Genomic DNA, 23,185 nt, shown 5'->3' on the forward strand with positions numbered 1-23,185 from the left:
TATATGGAGGGAAAGTGGGGAGTGAAAGTGACTTATCCAAAGTTAGCTAGGAAATGGAGAAGTGAAAATGCAAAGATGTTTTGATTTTATGACCAGGGCTTTACAACATATCTTGTTTTTTAAATTTTTTGAATGCCTAAATCAGTGTTAAATAAAACAATATATGTTAAATAAAAGTCCCCTAAACAGAACCACAGGGCACCTTTAAAAATGATAAACTTTTTACAAATGCCATCTTTTTTTAGTTCTTATAGACTATTAAACTGTACAGTCTTTAGAGTTAGGAGTCAGTGATGACGATGCTGTCATTTTCTTTTCGTATCGTAATGTGAGTGACAATTCTTTATGTTCTATTTTGAGGTTTCTCTTTTCTTTCCTTCCTTTTTTTAGTATCCTTCCTGGAATAAATTGAAAAAATCCTTTAAAAAGATGATAACTCTAAGCAACAAAAATCAGGATGAGCATATCTGCAATGTAGCAGTGTCCTGAATTTAAATGAAACAAATTAAACTACCTGTATCTTTTAAGCTATTGGAATGTATTCAGTAAAGAAGAAAATGTAATTCATTAAATTATTATAAGATTGCGGTATTTGCCTCACATGAAGACATGTCCATCAATAAAAAAAAGAAAGAGAGAAAGAAAGAAAAACTAGCTCTATGTTAATAAGGCCATGAGATGGTACTGTCAAGTAATTGTTCATGTTGTGTCTATAAATAAAGTGTGAGGAAAGAATTAGTCCCTGATGCTAGCGTTGTAGTTGGATGGCCCTGTGGCTACTGTGATAAGTGGGTTAGGTTCCTACTGTTCTCAATCTATATTTCAGATGCTGGGATCACCCGTATTCCAAGAAGGCAACAACCCTGTGTTGTACAATTCTCCTTGTCTATTAGTTTGTTCATGACTTCTATAAACCAATAAGAAAAAAGGCAGATGCTTTTGCCCTTGTCTCATTGATTACCATAACAAGTTTCCAAGGGAGTCAGCAATAATATGTAACTGCTTTAAGGAGATATCTCTGGATTGGGGACGTAGGTTGAAAAGGCCAAGAAAATAATCATTTTGCAATTTTTGCTGAAATCCTTACCAATGATGTTAATCAATGAAGGAAATTATTTACAATCCAAATTATTTTCTAAGAGGTGGAAATAATTAATTAACAAAAATATATTGAGTCTCTACTTGAAGTTTAACACTGATGTAGGGATCACACTTTTTCCAGCATTTATATTTGGTCTTAAATCTCAATTTGTTATATGCTAAGACAAATGGAGTACAAAGTAATCAAATAAAAGCCAGAACAATTTTATTGGGGTTTGGGGAAATCAAGAGTTATCATGTTTTACATAATCTTATTGAACAATTATTTGGTGGTTCTCAGTTTTTATCCAAAGCAATAGTTCTTAGTCCTGTGATTAACGGAGTTTTGAACAATGGTATAAAGAAATAGAAAAGAGGTAGCACAGTCAATGGGTCAGAAAGAATAATAAACATAAAATAACTAGTTCAAAATATAGTATAGGGCTAGATCTAATTTCAAAAGTTGAGAGCCTTACATTCAATAGATGAGCATTAAATTCACCTTTTAAAGAAAACTGCCCTTTTAAAATTACAAATCAGTTATTCTTTCATTGTTAAAATGATGGAGACAATTTGATTGTTTTAGGCAGTTCTCTGTCCAAAAAGGAGAGAAAAACTTGAAAGTTTGTTTGTTGTTTGGCTAATATATATATGATATTCTGTATCTAGATCACATATATCATATTGGGGTGAGAAATCTAATCTCACTCCAAATATTGCAGGAAGATATGCCACTCATTAAAAACTCTGGGGTAATATTTTTATGGCCAGTGTTCTTTGCTTGACAAAATATATTCATTTAGTAAATAATTATGGAGCATCTTCCGAGCTCCAGGTAATGAAACCCATACAGGAGATTTTTAAAACTGCCCATCTTTAAGGAACTCTAAATCCTGTGTATAATGTAAACATTGAAAATACTATGATACAAATACCACTTATGTAATAAAAATCAGTAAAAAGTTTATGGAAACACTGAAGGGAAAGTGATTAACTCTGAAAGAAAAGGGTTGGAAAAAAATCTTTACAAAAACATTTACCTTTCAAGAGGATGTAAATGGACAAATAGATAATTTAAAACTAAAAAGTAGCTGAAATTCCATGAAGAATTTATATTTGAACAGTTTCAAATAAAGTTAGTTCATTGGATATTAACACATGCTTTCTTTTTTGACAGGGTCTTGCTCTGTTGCTCAGGCTGGAGTACAGTGGTATGATCATAGCTCATTGAAGCCTAGACCTCCCAGGCTCAGGCAGTCCCCCCACCCCAGTCTCCCGAGTAACAAGGTCCACAGTTGTACACCATCATGCCCAGCTAAGTTTTTATTTTTAAATTTTCTGTAGACATGAGTTCTCAAACACCAATATCAACACAAAATTGTATCTTAGTGAAATCATGAGTAAAAGTTGCTTTTTTAAAAATCATTATGTCACATTGGAATTTTACCTATGTCTATTCAATCATTTTTCTGGAAAAAAGATGAAAGGATGAGACTGTAATACACTTCTTCCCTTAGACCAATGTTTCACACTGGTATAGTTATTGGCATTTTGGCAGAAAAAATGTGTTTTTAAATACATTTAGTATCTATGGGCCCTGGACATTACATGCAGGTCATATGTTTCAGTTATTTTGACAACTAAATCACCCTCTAACTTTCCCAGATATACCAAGTGAACATGGAGGTATGCTTAAGACACTTGGTTGAAAAAGCTAACCATTCATCATACCTGGCTTTATAAAAGCATAGGTTGATACAACAACTCTATTTTATCTGCTTCTGGTGGGAAAGTCTTTGAAATGGCAAATTTCAAAGGCAATCTTTAAAGTTTAATCAGAATACTTTTGGTAAGAATATACTTCTGGAAGCTTACATATTACTTACCAGCAGGTGCCTAAAAGGCAAAAGATGAGAAAAAGAAGTAACAAAGAAAGGGAGCAGAAGAAAGAAAAGGAAGAGAAGGAAGCAATCACCTTTTTTTAAGGAAATAAGATTAATCCTATCATAACTTACATCCTAATCCATCTCAGTGAAGGCCATAGATTATAAGTAGACTTCAGAAATAACCCTCTTTACACATATTTTTATTCCCACATGATTTTATATCTACCCTAATCTCCTCCCTGTTCCATCTCCGTGACATCCTAATATAAATTTAACCCATGACATTATCACGTTTTCATTGTTTGTAGTTTCAGGAGGAATAAGTTATGTCTCTTTCATTTTCCGTCTCTGTCTCCTAGCACATACCTTCAGCTCCCTTCATTATAATAGTCTGACATAAGGAAAACCCCAGTTATGTCTCGCAAGAGAATATGGCTGGAGAAAAAATAAATACAAACTTTTTCAGCATAAACCACAACTGGGACTCCATCATTGCTTGAAAACCCTATTCAACTATCCTCTAAAAGAAGCATTTCTTTCCTTTTCTCTCTTCTTCCTATTTACTGTAGAAAAATAGAAATGATTACAGTAGAGCTACTTCATCATGCTAGCACAAAATCTATCAGGTTGCATTAATATCTAGAACTCTTTCCTATATTTCTCCATAATAATGAAGAAACTCTGCTTCAATCTAAGTCCAGTACCTCTGTTTGTATGCTTGTATCCTGGATGTCATTGCTTCTCATTCAATGGATTGTGTCTTCAATTTTTTTCCTTCCTTCCTTCCTTCCTTCCTTCCTTCCTTCTTTCTTTCTTTTTCTTTCTTTCTCTTTCTTTCTCTCTCTCTTTTTTCTTTCTTTTCTTTTCTTTCTTTCTTTCTTTCTTTCTTTCTTTCTCTTTCCTTTCTTTCTTCCTTTCTTCCTTCCCTCCTTCCCTCCTTCCCTCCTACCTTTCTTTTCCCTTTCTTTCTGCTTTCTTTTTCTTTTTCTTTCCTTTTCTTGCTCAATCACCCAGGCTGGAGTTCAGTGGCACAATCACACCTCACTGCAGCCTGAACATCCTGGATGCAAGTGATCCTCCTACCTCAGCCTTCTGAGTGGCTGAGACCTCAAGTATGAACCACCATACCTGGCTATTTTGTTTGTTTGTTGTTTTGTAGAGATGAGGCCTTGCCATGTTGCCCAGGCTGGTCTTGGCTGCTAGACTCAAGGGATCCTCCCACCTCAGCCTCCCAAAGTGCTGGGATTACAGAGCCACCATGCCTGGCCTTTTACTTTTGGCCCTCTATTTTCTTCATCATTAAGCTCCCCTTTTTGTTGTATTATACCCACCAGCATGTACATATGCCTTGATATCTTTAATTTTTATAAAATGCCTTTTCTTTACCCTTTGCCTACCAATTTTTAAAAATATATGCTCCATTATTACTTTTCCTGCAATCACAATATATGTCTTTAATATAACAATGCACTTTCACAGAATTATACTCAGAGGATGAGAAGAAAGATAAAATAGGACAGGATAAATAAGGTAAAAGAAAGATCTCAATAGCTGAGAACTTTCAAAATTTCTACAAAAATGATTACTAATATAGCCAGGAAACTCATAAAATCTGAAGGAGGGGAAAGCTATAACAAATATCTTATTTAGATACATTGTCATCACATTTATAAAACCAAAGTTAAAAAGAAAGTGTTAAAAGCAACCAGAGAGAAAGCAGACATGTTATGTGATATATTGGTGACAATAATATGGTGTAATGGCTGACTTCTTATTCAAAGTAATGGAGGCTGAATAACAATGGAATAATACCCGTAAAGAGCTAAAATTTTTTAAAAAGGAAAAAAAAAACCTGTCAAACCTAAAATTCTATATCCAAATAAAGTAAAATATCATTGAAAATGAAAGTTAAACAAATATATTTTCAGGCACATAAAGGCTGAGAGAATTCAATTATAACAGACCTGCATAATAAATGCTAAAAGACTCTTAATTCTGAAAAATCTGGATCTAATTACATATGTGGTAGGCAATTTAATAACATCCTACAAATCTCACATATTCATACCTTTTTTTTTGCTTTCTTCTTTATGCTTCAGATTGAATACTATCTATGCCTTCAAGTTCACTGATTTTCTCCTCTGTGGTTTGCTCATATTTATTTAATGTTTTCTTTATCTGTATGTCTATATACCATCTATATATCTATAGATCAATATAAATGCATATGTATATATCTATATCTACATCTTTACATATCTTATCCTAAAATTTTTATTTTAATAGATTCTATGTCTTTGCTAAAATTGTCCATTTCTTCACAACTTTTGTCAATATTTTTTGTAAAACCCACATGGTTATTTTTAAGTTTCTATCTAATAATTTCAACATCTTGATTACCTGTGCATCTGTCTTTATTAACTCTTTCTTCTTTTGAATATATATTCCATTTGCTTGCTTAAGTATTCTATTCTTTTTGATAGAAAATCTTTCTTTGCTATTTAGTCTTGCTACCCAGTTTTGAGGTTGCTACACAGTCTTTGTTTTCTAATCCTCCCTAGTGCTTTCTATACTTCAGAGAATTATTTATATGCATCTGCGCTTCCCTCAGCAGTCACAGGATAGTCATTTTATTTTCTGCAACCCAAGAGAGTATCTTTCTTATTTCTCATGTACAACCCTTAGCCTTCCGCAGGTACACATCAGCAATCTTTCAGATAGATTTCTTTCAGCCTTCCTGCCTACCACTTTCCTAACTTGTGGTTGCTGGGATCCCAAGGTGCCTTGTGTGGATTTTTCTCAGCTTTCCTTCCCTGCCCCTAGTTATTGGCATACTGCATTCAAGCACTTAATGAAGACCCATGGGAAAGAATTGGAGTAGGTGAAACTTGTTATGTGGCTGGGGCTTCTGGAATTCTAATCTGTCATACCAGACATGAAAGGTTCTAAACACATAGTTTGGTATTTCTTACGCCAGTCTTTAGCAAATTCTTTATTTTTTCACCCCTCTGCCACTGTTTCAGAGATAAGAACAGCTAAGTCTCTTTTCTCATATAAACGCCATGTGTTTGTCTGAAATTCAGTTCAGTTAGGTTTCCTTGAATCTTCAACTTTCTGATTTTAAAATATATTGTTTTATAGCTTATGTGGTTTTTCTTTATTGTTTTTAGGTTGAGAACTATGGTGTTTAACAACTTTTTAAGTCTTAAATAAGGAGTAGATTTATTGTTATTTGCTGTTATTTTGGATTCAGTCTCCACAAATTTGTGCTTTGTAGATTTTATCCGAAATTCTATTATCAAACAGAAGTTGGAGATTTTTTTTCATCCTTCTTTATCCAAAGACAAAGTATAAGAATTTTAGGCCAAAATATCTGTACTGAAGACAGTTCAAGGTGGATTAATCACTAAAACATTTTGAATTGCAGTACTTTTTTCATTGAAAGAGAATACTAATTAGTACTATTTAATAAGACCAGCTTCGACAAACAAACTGTCCTATGAATCATAGAGTAGAAGTGAAAATGAAGTAGAGTTCATGAAAGCTCTTTATAAATTGTAAGTTAGTATGCACCTGTTGATTTTTATAACCATTAATAAATGGTAACATTTCGAACCAGTAATTTTTCTAAGATTGCATTCAAGATCATTCCAATTTGTAGCAAAATCACGCACTCACAACTGCCATCAGCTCTGGTGAATATCACTGACACCTTCTTAAATTCTTCATCCTTTGTGGCAGGTTATGATTTTTTTTTTTTGAGAAACATATACACTGTGAAGGCAAGTCACCTAGTATTTCACATACCTAAGAGAATAGCTCTATTAAACACATATTACTAATTCATTAATTATTCAGACTATCATTCCTACTGCATGACTAACATATATAATAAATATTTAACATAAATCCAGGGAAACTCCTTCAAAGTGTATAAATAAACCAAATATTATTTAAAATATAAACATCTGTTAGAAATAGAATGGACATGGAATGAGCATGTATGATGAATCTAAGTAAGAAATAAATTGCATGTTAATACTTTTTTAAAAATCTGATCGATTCTGCAGAATAATCTTTTACACTTTTTAAAATTCTCTTTAATAATTACTTATAGTCCTAGCTCATTTATTCTCTCTTTGAAACTTGGAGTATTTCACTTTTGTGTGGTAGCAACATTATTTCTGGATGGGGCTGGGTGAATTATAGATTATTTTAGATTTTCTAATGAGTTCTAATAATAATCTTACTGATGCCATCACTTTTCAACTAGCTAAGTAAATGTTAACCAGGTTAATAGGGATAACTGAAATCCATACATATGTGCACAATTTCTCCAATTTCTTTTTCTTGCTTGTTGCAAATGATAGCTTCTAGCATAGGGTAAATGATTGAGCAAAATAATACCTCCTTTCTCTTCCCGACTCTGGCTTCGAGTAAAGGTGCTAATGAGAACTGTGGGGGAGTGAGCCCCTAAAATAGAGTCAGGAAAGAGGAGCCAACCAGGATGGCACTTGGGAAAAGTTATGAGCAAAGACATGTTTAAATTGGAATTGTATTAGAAAATTCTAAAAATGTTTGTGAGGATACAAATTGTATAAGACACAAAGTATTTCTGAGAAAGAAATATAGAGAAAAGTCAAAAAGGGAGGTTGTGAACTGCATGTTATCTATTTCAACATGCATTTAGTCAGAATTCACCTGCACCAAACACTGAATATTAATATAAAATCAGAATGATAATATTGGGCTTCAGATCTGGCCTGCTCTACTAATAAGTTACAATGATAAGTATTATGATGGGTAGGAGAAACCAGTGCATTCTTATCCTATAAAACTAAACAATAATCAAAGTAAGCAAGGTGTTAATAAATGTTTTATCACCAGGATATTCCATATCAAATGTGAAAAAATCAGTAATGACTGTGAAGTAATTTCCCAGAAAGAAAAAATAATTAAACACTAAGAAAGCTAGAGAAGGAAATATTTACCATTCTCTTTTCTTATACTATGATTAAAATATATTATGAAAAGTAGAAAGCAAATATATTTCATCCAAAATATAAAAATTATAGCTAAAAATAATAAAATGTATCTATCAAAGCCATGTGATAATTAAAAAACAATATAAATGCTTGGAAATTGGACACTCAGTAATGCTATTTGAGGTATTACGCATGGTGCAAACAGCCAACTTTTAAAAAATGTTATGTTAATCTAGTGTATTATGTGTCTGAAACCGATTGCAAACTAGCCTTTGACAGACATACAATCTAGAAGGAAACAAACATCTCAAAACAGTATCTTTTTATTTTTATATTTTGCATCACCAAAGAAAATGACAAGTATGATTCCAGAATAAGCAAAGGGAAACATTTCAAGGCAAAGCAGCCAGTTACAATACCACAGGTTAGTTTTCTTTCCTTACCTATTTGGCCATAAACTCTATTAGGCATACTAGCCCAATTCATATGCAACCCAAAAACTGTCTGAGATCTGAGTGTACTGTATGGCTTTTTTTGTTTTTCGTTTTGTTTTGTTTTGTTTTCTGATAGGGATGGCACTCCCTGTCCTTTTTTTTCTTTCTAAAATTGTAAGCTTCACAGTTAATTTAAAAATATTGGTGCCATTGCTAGCTGCTATTTCAGTTTCTGAGCATCCAGATGAGCAAAGAGAGTAGGTTTCTTCCATGTCACCAGTTTTATTCCATAAAAAGAAAAATGGGGTTCTTAAATATTCACATCTTTTCAAATATCGTGAGTTTCATCCTATTTCCAATTCTCATTTATTCAAGCCCAACTCCTACAAACATCCCCTAAGCATGTACTATTTTTGATTTCCCTGTTCTGAATTATCTCACAAATCACAAATGTTTTTTATACAGTTCTCTTTTGATCACATTTCTTTCCTCAGCATCTCCATCGCCTTCCTCTAATTCTTCTTTCACTTTAGCCTTTGAGTCCATTTCCAAGCTGCATAAGAACAGTATTTCTGGGCTTAACTTTTGTTACTTTCTCACATGACCAAGATGTTCTATAAATCATCTTGTAGTCCCGTGTTTCCTTTCTACATAGTGTTATCTGGTGCCTTCTCACCTTTAGAAATATTGTTCTCTTGGTCTCTATTTATTCACATCCTATCCACTCTTTCAAGGTTAGTTGAGTACAACTCTCTGCAAGCTATCTCCAATATTATAACATAGGAAATTCGACATATATGAAACTTAATTTATTACTGTTTAATACCTGGATTTAAATGCTCCTTTTTCACCATGATTTCTGTACCTTGTTTAATGGTGCCATTAGAAACAAGCCTCCCAGGAAAAAAATCTGAAAAAAAAAATTCTAGTCTTCTTTCTCTTCTATAAATCAATTCTGAGCCATGATTTCTCTCCTTTTTTTTTCTGAATATCATTTGAATATGTGTCTTCCTGTGCTTACCTACAAATTCTGTCTGAGGTCAGATGTTTATCAATTTTCACTGAGTTTACTATGTAAAAAAAGAAAAGACTCTCCACTGCCCACCAATTCCATCCACTCAATGGCCACCAGAATTAACATCAATATCTGGGTGTCTTATAAGCAAACTATACTCAGCGTGTTTCAAAATAAATTCACAATCCATCACTCCTTTAAAGTTTTTCTCCTTCTCTATTCTCTCCCCCTTTTAATGATAGCCTAATGAATCTAGTTATGCAAACCAGTGACCTGGGATCACTGGTGTGCTGGGGCCAGCTACTTAATGGCTTGTGAGAGCCAATTGTGTATCTCTTTCCAACATTGTACTCAATGACATCATGTTGGCAGCTTGAATTTGGCTTTCACGGGAATATTTATACCACTAGAAATTGGCAAATGCTGTCATTTGGCACTTTGATTTTTGTTCTTGTTTTCAGGAAGTCAATTTACCAGCATGTCACTGCCTGGGAACATCCTCCATGACAGTCATTCTTCTTTTCCAATTTTTTTTTTTTTGCAAATATGCCAGGTTTTTAAAGATTTTAACTTATCTCATGTCTGTTTAACACTTTTATTCAGATACATCCATTTATCCTCAAGGATCATCACTGAAATAATTTCCTCATAATTTATTTTCTTTCTTCCTTGGAATAGTTCTGCAACACTGCTATGAAAATGATCTTTCTGTAATGAAAATCTGATCCTATAATTTTACATATCATAGAATTATATAGGCTTATACTATATTATGTTATATATTATATTTATTATAACATTAGCTATGAAATAATATAACTCCAAAATACTGGAGAACAGAGCACGAATTCCTAGACACACTGTGGAAGGCTTCCATTTGTGGTCTGTGTGGTCTTTACCTATCAGTCCAAACTTCTCTTCTCCTGCTTGGTGTTAGATATCCAAATGACATACCCGTGAATTATTTTCAGCTCCCTTAGGTTCAACCAGTTCATTTCTTATTGTTCGCAATGCTCTTCATTATCATTTCAATATTCATTTTCCAAGCTCAGAATGCCTTACTTATCCAAAATCTAACTGTAAAATTTTATCTGCCAAACCATTCCAGATATTTTCAGATATTCTCATTCCCTTGTTGTCTTATAAATAAAAATTATATTACTACTAATGTAATGCCTTTGTCACTTTAAAGTACATATGGTGATTCCTATTTTTATTCATTTTTGTATTCTTGGAAACAGTCCTAACCATGGTGACTGATTGACCCATAGTAGTTGCTTAATTACATAAAAAAATAAAAAGAAGGAATAATCTGTGGATTACATTTAAAAATCTGTCATAAATGACAAAGATCTCTTATACTCCTGCTTCACTTCAATTCAAGTCAAGGAGTCCCTTTTGAGTGCCTGTTACTACCAAGAACTGTGCATCTTGGTTTTAGATCCGTCACAATGTGTCTGCTCGTATTGCTGTTATATGATTAGAAAATAGAATGTTTGTCACGTGTGTGGCATGTAACATTTTTCTAAGAATTACGGCAACACATTTGATCTATAAACCATATCTGTTCAATTTTGAAAATATTCTTAAGGTTTGATAGGGCAAATATTGTGCCATACAGTTTAGGAATAATAGCTAACATATTTGTACTATGTATTTATCTATCATCTATATGATTAAAGAGAATTCTCACTGCTATTGGCATCTTTGTGTATTCATTTAATCTTCATAATAGGCCTATGAATTTTGCTTACTATCATTATCATCCCTTTTCTATAAATAAATTAGCTAGACAGAAAGAAATTAAGAAAAGATTTCCAATATTACATGGGAAATAAATGAAGAAAACAGAATGTTAACCTAGGCACTCTGACTGTGGAGTCTCTGCCTTTAACTACTGTATAGTAGGTGGATGACTCAGTAGTTGATAAAATAACCCAAGTATTATAAAGAAATGTACAGAAATTGGTCTTCCTTTAAAATTTTTAATTACCACAATATTTTTTTTCCATATTATAAATACAAAACAAACCCAATTTTTGTTTGAGTTACAGAAAGCACTGTAGGATTTGCATCTACACTTTATCCCACTTCATGATGGGTGAAAGGTGGTAGCTGGAAAAAAATGCATGTCTGTAAGGGAGTATATATTTATGGATTATCCTGAAGATTGAAAAATAATCATTATCCTTTAAAAACTATGTGAAAACATTAGGGTCAAATGACATTTAAATGTTAAGTAAAATTGTTGAACAAGACAAAAAGAAAAGAAAAAGCGGCTTTTAACTTATAGCAATTATTTCCACCTCATGGAAGTCTGAGTAGGTTGAATTCTTTGGGGGAAAAAATGTTTTTCTTTATAAACTCTCAGTGCAGCACTTTCCTAAATCAGAAATATTTTGTTCCAGAAATACTGTTAATATGTTTTAAATGCACTCTTTAAATGTGGATTTTGCTGATTTTCTATTTGAAATAAGGCACAGCTCATGCAAGTATTAATTGATTTATAGCTCTCTCAGTTGACTATGATTTCATGGAGCGCAAATGTACTTACAGTAAGTGTTACGACCTCCCTAGGGAGAGTCCACAATGTTGAGAAAAGGAGCATTGAGCAAAATAGCTTCTGGAGAAATATTAACCAATTTCTGACTAGCTTTTAATATGCCTGGGGGGAGCTTTTGTTTTGCAGATTGTCTTACTGTTTTTGCTATCATGGAGGACTTTAGCTGGCCATGGAATGTGTTTGCATTACAGCAAACAAATAAATAAATAAAAATAAAAAATAAAAAGTTAAATAAATGGAACTGTAAAATATTGAGATACGAGCACAGAATAGGAAGAAAAAGAGGCAGGCAGACAAGCAAATCCCATTTATATCAGTCCCCTCTTCCCCCATGTGCTGTACTACCACGTTCCTTCACTGACTTTTCCCCTTCCCTTTTCACCATCCCTCAGCTTGCTGGGCTGGAAAGATAAGGACCCATTTCCTTAGGGGAATCAGTTCTTGTAACAGTTAATCGACCGCTAAGTGCTGAAGCATCCAAGGTAAGGCGGCTGTACATCTGGAAAGAACAATTTGCCTCTCAAGAGCCATGGATTCCCAGAGATATTTGGAAGTTTATTGATTCCAAGAGAATTGAAATCATGGACATACGTGCTGTTTTCTCAGAGGAGTTTATCAGAGCACACTGTGACCTTTCTGGGCTCTGTGTCTCTGCTTTGGGTTACAAGAGAAAGTCACTGCTATAGCTTCAACATTGCGCTGGTATAACAAATATCACACAGGAGTTTTTAAAAAGCAGAATTATTGAAGGCTCAATACTTTGAATTCAGGGTAGCCAAAGTCCTAGCTTGGGGTGTACTTTGGGGTAAATTTGTTTGGCACTTTGTGTTGCTTTATATTGTTATTTTGGGTGTTTGTTTGTAACCATTAGTTCATTTTATTTTAATGATTCTGGGCCAAAATTTCTAGAACCTTTTGCTAGTTATTGAGGGGTAGGGGCAACCTTCTCCTTAATTTGGAGAAACAGTTTATTCTCGGCTCCAGATGGTTGTTTTGGAAATTCTGTTGTGGCCAGAAGTAGAAAAGTATGATTGTCACTGTGAGAGCTGCTAAGGAATTTGATAAGTATTAAGAGAAAGTCGTATACATTGTTTTTTGTTGTCTTATGGTTCCGGGGTATTTTTCTCTTTTCTTATACATTAGACCGTTATGATTTTACTCTCAGTTGATATATAAACTCACAAATCTGGGAAAAAATATTTGATTTAATTTTCTATCTGTGGTGGGGAGAGAGGTGAAGTCCAGAATATATAGGGTGAATCCAGCAAGAGAGAAATATATCAAATATTAACATATGACATAAGACCATGTGGCTAATGTTATATGTCATTTAAACATGCTAGGAAAAAAATAAGAGTTGGAACTGGTTTCAGTCCCATTTTGTTTTGTAGCTCACTTGCAATATGTGGTATCTGGCCAGCTGTCTAAGCCTTTTGTATTTTTATTCATGACACCCTATTCATTACATCCTATATTTTAAAATAAAGCTAGTTTAATGAAGTTTTCAAAGAAAAATTTAAAAATATTTTCTAATGGCAAAGGAAATTTTCTGTGTAGGTTTTTTTATTTTTGTTTTTCATCCAATCTAATTTAGAGAATCAATTTTTAGCTACTGGTTTGGAGAACATTTAGTTAAGATTCATTTTCTCTTCTGTTTTGTGTAGACCAATCTGTGACTTTCATAATTTTATTTTTTCTTTTACACTGGGTTTTTAATTTTAAATCCCCGTTTCATACATATATGATCTCTCTATTGTGCTTCCAGTAAAATATGCAGACATACACACACACACACACACACACAAAATTCAACTGTCCAACTCTTTCTATAACTCTTTTCTCTTTGTTGCTAATGCATTGTTTATGACAGGAAGATAGATTGTTAATGCTTAATTTTGAATATTGTTTCATTTTTGAAGCAATATTCAAAAAGCGTGACCTTACCAGAAAAATCTATTTCCAACACAGTTTCTATGCCATTCAGTGTAAGTATTCAGCAATTAGAAGGCGTGGTTTTTCACTTAGTCTCTTGGAAGCTAGGGAGATAATTGTTTTTCTACATGCTGATGAACAAATAAATAAATGTCTTTTGAGGTCATCAAAAATCAGTTTTCTCTTTTGGTTTTTAACTTCTTCCTACATTAATTCTGTTCTCCATCTTCATTTAAATGATTGTAAAATAACCTGTTATATAGTATAAATCATCTTTTACTTAAGGCATTATTCTCTGTGTTAGATATTTAAGAAATTTTAAGGTTTTATCCTTAGATAAATAATATGATAATAGAAAAATTTATAGAATAATATTTGCCAATATTCATGATTCATTATTTTGATAATTTCTAATATGTGAAAGCTTTTTCATTCAAAAGAGAAGACATTTTCTAAATATAATTCTTTGTTTTTTAATTATATAATTAATATCTTCCTTTTAAATGACACCACTTTAGTTTCATTGAAACTGTCTTGAATTTGTTATATAAAACTTATTTAAGATCTGTGACAACTTTTTTAATTTTAATTACTGAAGAAGTTTAAGGTTCACAGTAAAATTGAGCAGAAAATATGGAAAGTTTCCAAATGCTCCCTGCCCTCCCACACACTTAGCCACCTTGTCTACCAACATCCAGCCCCAAAGGGGTACATTTGTTATCATCAATGAGCTTATATTGACATGTCATTGACACCTGAAGAGCATACTTTACATTAAGTTTTCCTCTTGGCATTTTACATTTTATGGGTTTTGGCAAATGTATAATGACATGTATCCACTACTGTAGTATCATATGGAATAACTTTGCTGTCTTAAAAATCCCCTTTGCGCTACCTATTTATCCTTCTTCCCAAACCCTGCCAAACACTGATCATTTTTCTCTCTCCATAGATTTGGCTTTTCTAGGATGTAATATAGTTGAAATAATATAGAATGTAGCCTTTCAGAGTTGCTTCTATCACTTCATCATATGCATTTAGGTCTTCTCCATGTATTTTTATAGGTTAGTAGTTCATTTCTTTTAAGAATTGAATACTATTTCATTGTCTAGATATGCCACAGTTTGTTATCCATTCAGTTATTGAAGAATATCTTGGTTGTTTCCAGGTTTTGGCAATTATGAATAAAGCTTCTATAAACATCTGTGTGCAGGTTTGGTGTAGATATAATTTTTCAACTTACTTGGGTAAACCCTAGGGCCGTAATTGCTGGATCTTATGAGGGTATATTTACTTTAGTAAGAAACTGCCAAACTGTCTTCAAAAGTGGCTGTACGAGTTTGCATCACCATCAGCAATGTATGAGAGTTCTTGTTAATTACATCCTCACCAGTATTTGATGTTGTCATTGTTTTGAATTTTTGCCATTTAATAGGTATGCAGTGGTCAATTTCCTTTTAAGGTAACTTTTCACACCTGATTGCATTTTACTCCTGAAGTCTGTAATACATCTCTATTATGGAAATACTTCCATTATTAATAGTGTCAAACTTCTGTTGGTAATTATATTCTCCCTTCTGTTTTCCTCATTTTTATAGCCCCAGAATATATCTAACTCATCTTTTTATCTCTTGAAGTCTTAATAGCATGTCCTGCATATATATAGTAGTTTTCAATGTGGAAAGAAAGCAATTCTCCAAAATCCTCATAGTTCCTGAAATAGTTTAAGAAGCTCTAAAGAAGCACTAAAATACCAACATGAATATGTACCCAAAATAAACTTTGAATCTTATTTTTTATTGTTTTTAAACCATTAGCTAGCTCATATTATGTGGCTGAAACTCTATATTACTTTCACAAACATTTTCAAAAATATATTTTTGCATTTAGTCTTCTTTGAAATGCACTCATCAGCCTTATTCTCACTACCATTGCCTGAATGTGTTCCCCCAAAATTCATATGTTGAAACTTAACCATCAATATGATAGTACCAAGAAGCAGGCCTTTAGGAGGTAACTAGGTCATGAAGGTCTCAACCTTATGAATGGGATTAATGCCCTTAGAAAAGAGGCTTTACTAAGTGTTTGTTTCACTTGCCCTTCTGCTTTCTGCCATTTGAGAATGCAGCAACAAGACTCCATTTCAAGGCACCCTCCTGGAAGCAGAGACTGAGCTTCACCAGACAATGAATCTGCCAGAGCCTTGATCTTGGACTTCCCAGCCTTCAGAACTGTGATAAATAAATTTCTGTTACTTTAAAAGTTACCCATTTTGTGGGATTGTGCTATAATAGCAGGAATGATCTAAGACAATCACCATTTTTAAATCAAGGACATGAAGTACCTAACATTTAAGTGTGTCTTAACATCAAATAATAATTCAAACCCAATACATTTGAGTCTAAGATGAATTTTTTTTTCCCAGTAGGCTATGGCTAGATTTTTTTTCAAATATTTTATTCTAAAAAGCAAAACAACCATATCAAAGCAACAATTGTTTGTTTATTTAAATTATTAATATTATTACTGTTTAAATGGTAGAGGAAGAAAAATAATTTGTGTAACAACAGGACAGAGATAACAAAGATGGGGAACTTAATATAGTTTTGACAGTTCAGTTTTTACATAATTTAGTTTTTTTTGTGATACATTCTAAGATTGTTACCAGGTGGAAGACTAAAAGCTATACTGAGAATTGGTATCAAAGATCTGCTACTATTGGGGAGTTTGTTGTGGACTGCTCACTTGAAAGTTTAAAGGTTCTAGGCCAAATTCTCACTTAGAGTAAAAAATATGTATTAGTTTTCTTCTCTTTTTGTTAGTTGGTTAATTGAATCAAACCTTCTATTGAATACCTTAACATAGGATGAGGTATGCCAAATGTTGAAATAATAATTATTTTAGTTTAAATTTCATATTTTATACACTTTTATGTATAAATCCAATGAGTAGTTGCTTACACTATGCATTTCTAGAAATTGTAATGATATTTTGGCAAAATGTAACTACTCAAGTTATTTGCATGTTCTATAGGACTATTATTAATGAATTTGTAAATGAATTTGCCTCAATGAGGTAAATATAACTGTGATTTAAGTAATGCATTTTAATTTCTGAGCAAGCATGAAAGAGCCATTTTTTTTTCAAACTATAGCTCATGATGTCCATTAAGTTGATCTTGACCTGGATTCTGGTGAATATAATAGACAATGAAATAGAATGAAATGGAACAGAATAGAATACAATTGAATTGAATAGAAATATACCAGAGGGTATCACAAATAATGAAGGCTAGTACTATCTTATAAAACATTCATATAAGTTGTGTATCCATATCTTAATAGCAGGTTGAGTTCTTCAGGAAGTGGAATCTTGGCCAAAGATTAGTAAACAGGAGGTTTATAAGTGAATGCCCTTGTTGGGGAGGGGACATCTGGCAAGAGAAGAGAAGGGAGGCAAAGGAAAGAGTCAGTGCAGCTTTAGGCCAACAGAGGCATCAAGATGCAATGCAGTTTCAGTGGAAACCCAGATCTATCTTGCAGGTTGTATTAGTCTGTTTTTGTACTGCTGTACAGAAATACATAAGACTGGGTAATATATAAAGGAAAGAGGTTTCATTAACTCACAGTTCCGCATGGCTGGGGAGGCATCAGGAAACATACAACTGTGGTGGAAGGCAAAGGGGAAGCAATGCACCTTCTTCACAAGACAGCAGGAAGGAGAAGTGCCCAGGGAAGGGGGAAGAGCCCCATATAAGACTATAATCCCTTGTGAGAACTCACTCACTATCATGAGAAGAGCATGGGTGAAACCATCCCCATGATTCAGTTACCTCCACCTTGTCTCTCTCTTGACCCATGGAGATTATGGGGATTATGAGGATTACAACTCAAGAGGAGATTTGGGTGGGGACACAAAGCCTTACCATATCACAGGGTGCTGAAGACGTGATGACCATTTAAGAACTGTACTGACTAAGGGAAAGGATTTAGGTCTTTATAGTCCTTTCTTTCCATGTCATTCTGTCATTGGATGCAGGCTACCTAGGGAATCTTGGGTGAGGTGGCTCTTTTCAGCTGAAACGGTTTCTAAAACGGACAACTGTTATTCAAGGATCATCTTCCAAAAGCACACCCAGTAGGTCCTTCATTTCTGAAGGGAAATCTTAGTGGTAAATAACAGTACCCATCAAATCTTGTGACAATTCCAAAGTCCTCACTTTTCAGATTAACATATGTAGTGGGTTGAAGAGTGTCCACTCAAAATTTATGTCTACCTACAACCTCATTATGTGATCTTATTTAGAAATACAATCTTTGCAGATTTAATAATGGTAAGGGTTGAGATGACATCATAATAGTTTAGCCTGGGTCCTAAATCCAATGAGAATGATTTTATAAGAGACAGTAAAGGGCACACAGAGACACAAGGAAGAAGACCATGTGATGACAAAAGTAGAGATTGCAAAGCAAGGAATGCCTTCAGCCACCAGAAGCTGCAAATGACAAGGATTTCCTGCAAGAGCCTTCAGAGGGAGCATTAAATCTCGGAGTCCAAAAATCTTGATTCTGGACTTCGTGGCTGCAGATCTTCAAGAAAATAAATATTGTTATAAGCCACCAACCTTATCATAATTTATTATGGCAGCCTGTGGAATCTAATGCAACATGTTTATACCATTTTTACATTTCCCAGTCTTACATGCAGGGCACCAATTATCCATAACTCTAAGGACAAAGATTTGTGGAAATCATTGAATCTGATTTTGAAAAGTAAATGAGTTTGTTTCTCACCATTAAACAAAACTTATCAGATGAAATATATGATATTATATAATTTACATACTCTAATTATTTCAAAAGCAGTTTTTAGCAAGAAAACGTGATCAGGCTGTCAGCTGTAAACCAATATGTTGGGTCTTGTTCATGAGGCAAATGAATTATGCTTTGCACAGAGGAGAGAAGCACTAAGCATGAATCCTTCGCATAGACAAAACTTCATTGCCCAGACCATAAAACAGTCAAAAACAAAAACAATGGCTTAATCAATAAATTCTAGACTGTCTTGCACATAATGCTACTTAACAAATATTTTTTAAGGATAAAAAAGCAGGGAGAGAGGAAGTAAGGAAAGAAGAAATGGAGTAAGAAAAAAACAAGAAAGAATAAAAGGAAAAAAGGATATATTTTATAATCCATAATATAGCCTCCATTAAAGAAAAATGTTGCTGAGAGCTGAGCATAAAAATTATACCGTAATAAAGCTTAAGGCAAAATCCTGCAGGCCAATATAGACCCTTTACTAATGCTTTAGCTTTTTAATTCTTTTCATCCCACTATTGGGCCACAGGAGATTGGGGGGAATGCAAACAATCTTTTTTTGTTGTTCCTTCCCCTATGCCCATGTAGGAAAGAATTTCTAAAAATAATCATAGTAATAAAATTATAGTTCAGGTTTAAGTTATATTAATGAATAATAATAATAATGATGAAATATTTGTATAGTGATTCATAATATCCTTAGTACCCTCTCAGGCATAAACATATGAAATGACCTATGTAAAGAATTGGCACAATCTGTGTGCTCAGGTGGTTCCTGTTCAGTCTCCAGAAATCATTGCTTCTCCCATGGCAATTCATTTCCTTTTCTGGGAAGACACTTGGGTGGGTGTGATTCTTTGCCTTCACACTGCATTTCACTGCACTAACTCACATGGGTCAACCATGTCTGAAGTCACATGGGGAAAGCTCTGTGAGCTGACAGGGATTTTTGCTTGCATGTAGAAAACTTGCTTCCCTGGGACAAAACCACAGATGCTCAAATGCTCAGAAATCCAACTTTTCCCAGGAGGGTTGGCTCATACCTCCCAAAGACAACCTCCGGGCCGAGGGCCTCTTTTAATGTCTGCTTTTGCTCACACTGCAGCTTTAAGCTCTAATTTTTCCCTGTCTACTGTAAATGCCATTTGACTGACCACCTCCAAGTAAGCAGTACTCTTATGGTCATTGCGTGATTCTAAATTTTATTTACAAATAAAAGTAATAGTGTAAATCAAATGATTTTTGCAATTATCTAAATGGACAATTGTCTCATAGTAGAAAACCAGAAAATTCACGCAGCCAGATCCCTGCCCACTAAGTCATATAATCTTTTTTTCTTTTTCAAATTGGAAACTTTATCCCAATCCTTGTTTTAGCTGTGTGCTGACATAGATGAGGAGTGCTTGGTACAAGTAACTTTGCTCACTATTGTAGGAGGAAAGACATACATCTTTATGTAGGATACAGACGTTGATGAGATTGATGTGTTTTTGCATAAAAAATGCAGAAATGGTCAAACTCTTGCAGTCAGGAGCTAGAGGAAAACTGTTGGGTTTTATTAGTTAAACCAAAACTGTTATTGGAACAGCAAAAATCCAACATAGTGATTTCCAGCTTACCCCTACCAAATGGGTTAGCTATCTAGAACATTCCTGTAAAGTTGTTTCTAAGCAATTAGAAGCCTGGAATATTTTGAGTGGTCTGAAACACTTTCCTCCACAAAGCAGATGCCTGTTTTACCAGTTTTTCAACTCCATTGTGATGATATATTTCTTTGTTTTATAATGAAATTGTTGTGCTCCTTTTCAGACAGCCCTGGTAATTCTACTGGAATATAATCTCCACGAAGATAGGTAAGTGGTCTATTTTGTTTACAGCTGCATCCTCAGGGCTTAGAACAGTGCTTGATACACAATAGGATTTGAATACATGCATGTGGAAGAAATGACTTCCGTCAGGACTAAGGTACTTATACAAAAGTATTTACGGCCGGCCTGGTGGTTCACGCCTGTAATCCCAGCACTTTGGGAGGCCGAGGTGGGCAGATAATCTGAGGTTGGGAGTTCGAGCCCCACCTGACCAACATGAAGAAACCCTGTATCTACCAAAAATACAAAATTAACTGGGCCTGATGACGCCTGCCTGTAATCCCAGCTACTTGAGAGGCTGAGGCAGGAGAATTGCTTGAAACAAGGAGGCGGAGGTTGGGGTGAGCCGAGATTGCGCCATTGCACTCCAGCCTGGGCAACAAAAGAGAAACTCCATCTAAAAAAAAAAAAAAAAAGTACTTACATAAAGCCTTACACAAATTTTGGATAACTGATACTTATCCTAAAATACATACTTGGCTCACTCTTGAGAACAGACTATAACAACATCCACAGTGAAATCTGAAAAAGTTGATGCTGTAGTTCACGTTATTTCTTTTCATGATTCAAAAAAGAAGCACTTTCTTTATACTTGTTATTGGCTCAGCACTGTGTATGTTGCTATGATGGATGCAAAAGAAGTCTTAAACCTGGTCCCTGAAAGGTGCAGCTTCTATTCTAATTGGGAAAGCAAAACTAAAATACAAAGCGATAGCATAAAATTTTCAATAAGTGCTTAAGGTGAGGCATAGTGTAGTTATTGTCATATAATTAGTTCATAATTGTTCTATCTTTATCTTTAAACCTTTAACTGCAGGTCTTTCACCTACCTTTACTACACCAAAGAGAAAAAGCAAAAACAAAAACACAGCCCTCTTATTCTAAATAAATATTTTCTTGCCTATACCACTCTTCACTTACATAACTCCTTCCTTCTGTCTTGATTGCTAAATCCCTGAGAACCTAGCATTTGCTCACTGCACTCGTGACCTCATCTCCAAATGTTTCCTCTTTTCCGCATTGGTTTGTGCTCAATCATGACTTTCTAATGACAAATTTAAGGGACCTTTTCTCATTGACCACTGAGTCATTCAAATTATCCTTTCCCAAGTTTTCTGAGATCATGCTTTGTTTTAATTCTTCATCTTCTTCTCTGAGTTCTCCTTGTCACTCATCCCCTTTTGTGAGTTACTTTTCCTCTTGTATGTGTCCTCTAGAAACACCATCTTTCTGGCAGTCTTTGTCTGTGAGCTCTTCAGTAGAGGAAGACCTTCTCTTTCTTTGACTTGGAAATGCCCCCCCCGCCCCCCACACACACACACGTTTCTTGTTAATTTGATTTTCCCATCTGATAAACTATTTGTTTTTCCATTGTTTTCAACACTAACTAGGTAACTCAAAACATCTATGTAACTGAAAAAATAAAACTATTTTATTGAAGAATTTCCTGAACACAAAATTAAATGAAAAAATAAAAGGAGAGGAGGAAAAAATAAATAGTAAAAAAGAAAGAAAAGAATAGAAAGACACCTTTACAAGGATAATCATATAGTTTGTTTTCTGAATGTTCTGGATGGCTGTTTGTTTGCTTTATAAAATTAAAAGAATAAGAAGCAGGCACTGTTTACAATGTTCATAACTTTTTAGACATTTAATGTGTGCAAATTCTTTTCAAAGGCACTGTCAGTTATTAAGGGTTAAAATAAAACTCTTACTATCCACTATAAGAGGAAAATATATATGTAGAAAAGAAAAAATTATATTATTAATTTGACATTTCCTCAAAAAAAGTTATTCTCTAAAATGTTCCAAGCACATCAATACTTGCCTCTGACTCTGAAAAGGCCTTATTCATTGTTCTCATAATTTGCATCTATTTTACTAGATTTATGAATCCTTAGTTAAGCTTTTGTTCACAGAAAAGTAATATTTGTTGAATCTTTTTATTTCTTGGCTTGAAAAAACTTAGAGAAAAATCTTGAGTCTCTGTTTTCCCTCCCCTACTCTTCCTAATACCTGAGCTTATGTCTTATTACACAGTCATAATCCTTGCTATATGACGAAGCCTACTGAAGCCTACTTTTCCCTTATCGAGGTCACATGCCTCACTTCAGGCTGCCCTGCAGTCATCTAGAGCCTTGTCCTCTGGCTATGCTGGCCCTGGCCTGCCTCTACCACAGCTTCCATTGAGTAACTCACAGCTTTTCTCCCTCTTCCTAAACACAGCCACCTCCTGGCACATTCTTTCTTTGAGTTCTTAGAACTGCTGCTTAGAAACAGAAACTAGTATAATGAAAACTGCATACAAGCTTCATAGCCATTCACAATAGCACAAATCCAATAGCCCTATACTAAAGCATTCCATTTTTTAAGGTCTTCACAGAAGAATGGACTTCTATCTTATATCTATACCCAAAGAGAATCATATCTCATATCCTGTAGCAGATGACTTTGCCACAGCTCTTTTCTCTATCTTCTTGAATGATTTTTCCCTGGGATATTTGCTGGGCTTTCCTCTTCATCTACTTCAAGTGTTGGTTCAAATATCACCTTCTCCATGTGACCTACTAAGATCATCTCAGCTGCCCCTTCTGGCATTCCA

At 34.1% G+C, this 23,185-nt stretch overlaps 1 long non-coding RNA gene across 2 annotated transcripts in view; it reads left to right on the plus strand.

The window, feature by feature from the left end:
- LOC107974223 (uncharacterized) overlaps positions 1-23,185 on the plus strand; it is a 163,985-nt gene that overhangs the window by 98,907 nt on the left and 41,893 nt on the right. For both annotated transcript variants that reach the window (XR_010156515.1, XR_001716822.4), the window contains exon 3: positions 20,525-20,568. This is a non-coding gene — a long non-coding RNA (uncharacterized LOC107974223). The remainder of the gene's footprint in view (positions 1-20,524; positions 20,569-23,185) is intronic.

This window comes from Pan troglodytes, chromosome 3, assembly GCF_028858775.2.
Source record: "Pan troglodytes isolate AG18354 chromosome 3, NHGRI_mPanTro3-v2.0_pri, whole genome shotgun sequence".
Lineage (NCBI taxonomy): Eukaryota > Metazoa > Chordata > Mammalia > Primates > Hominidae > Pan > Pan troglodytes.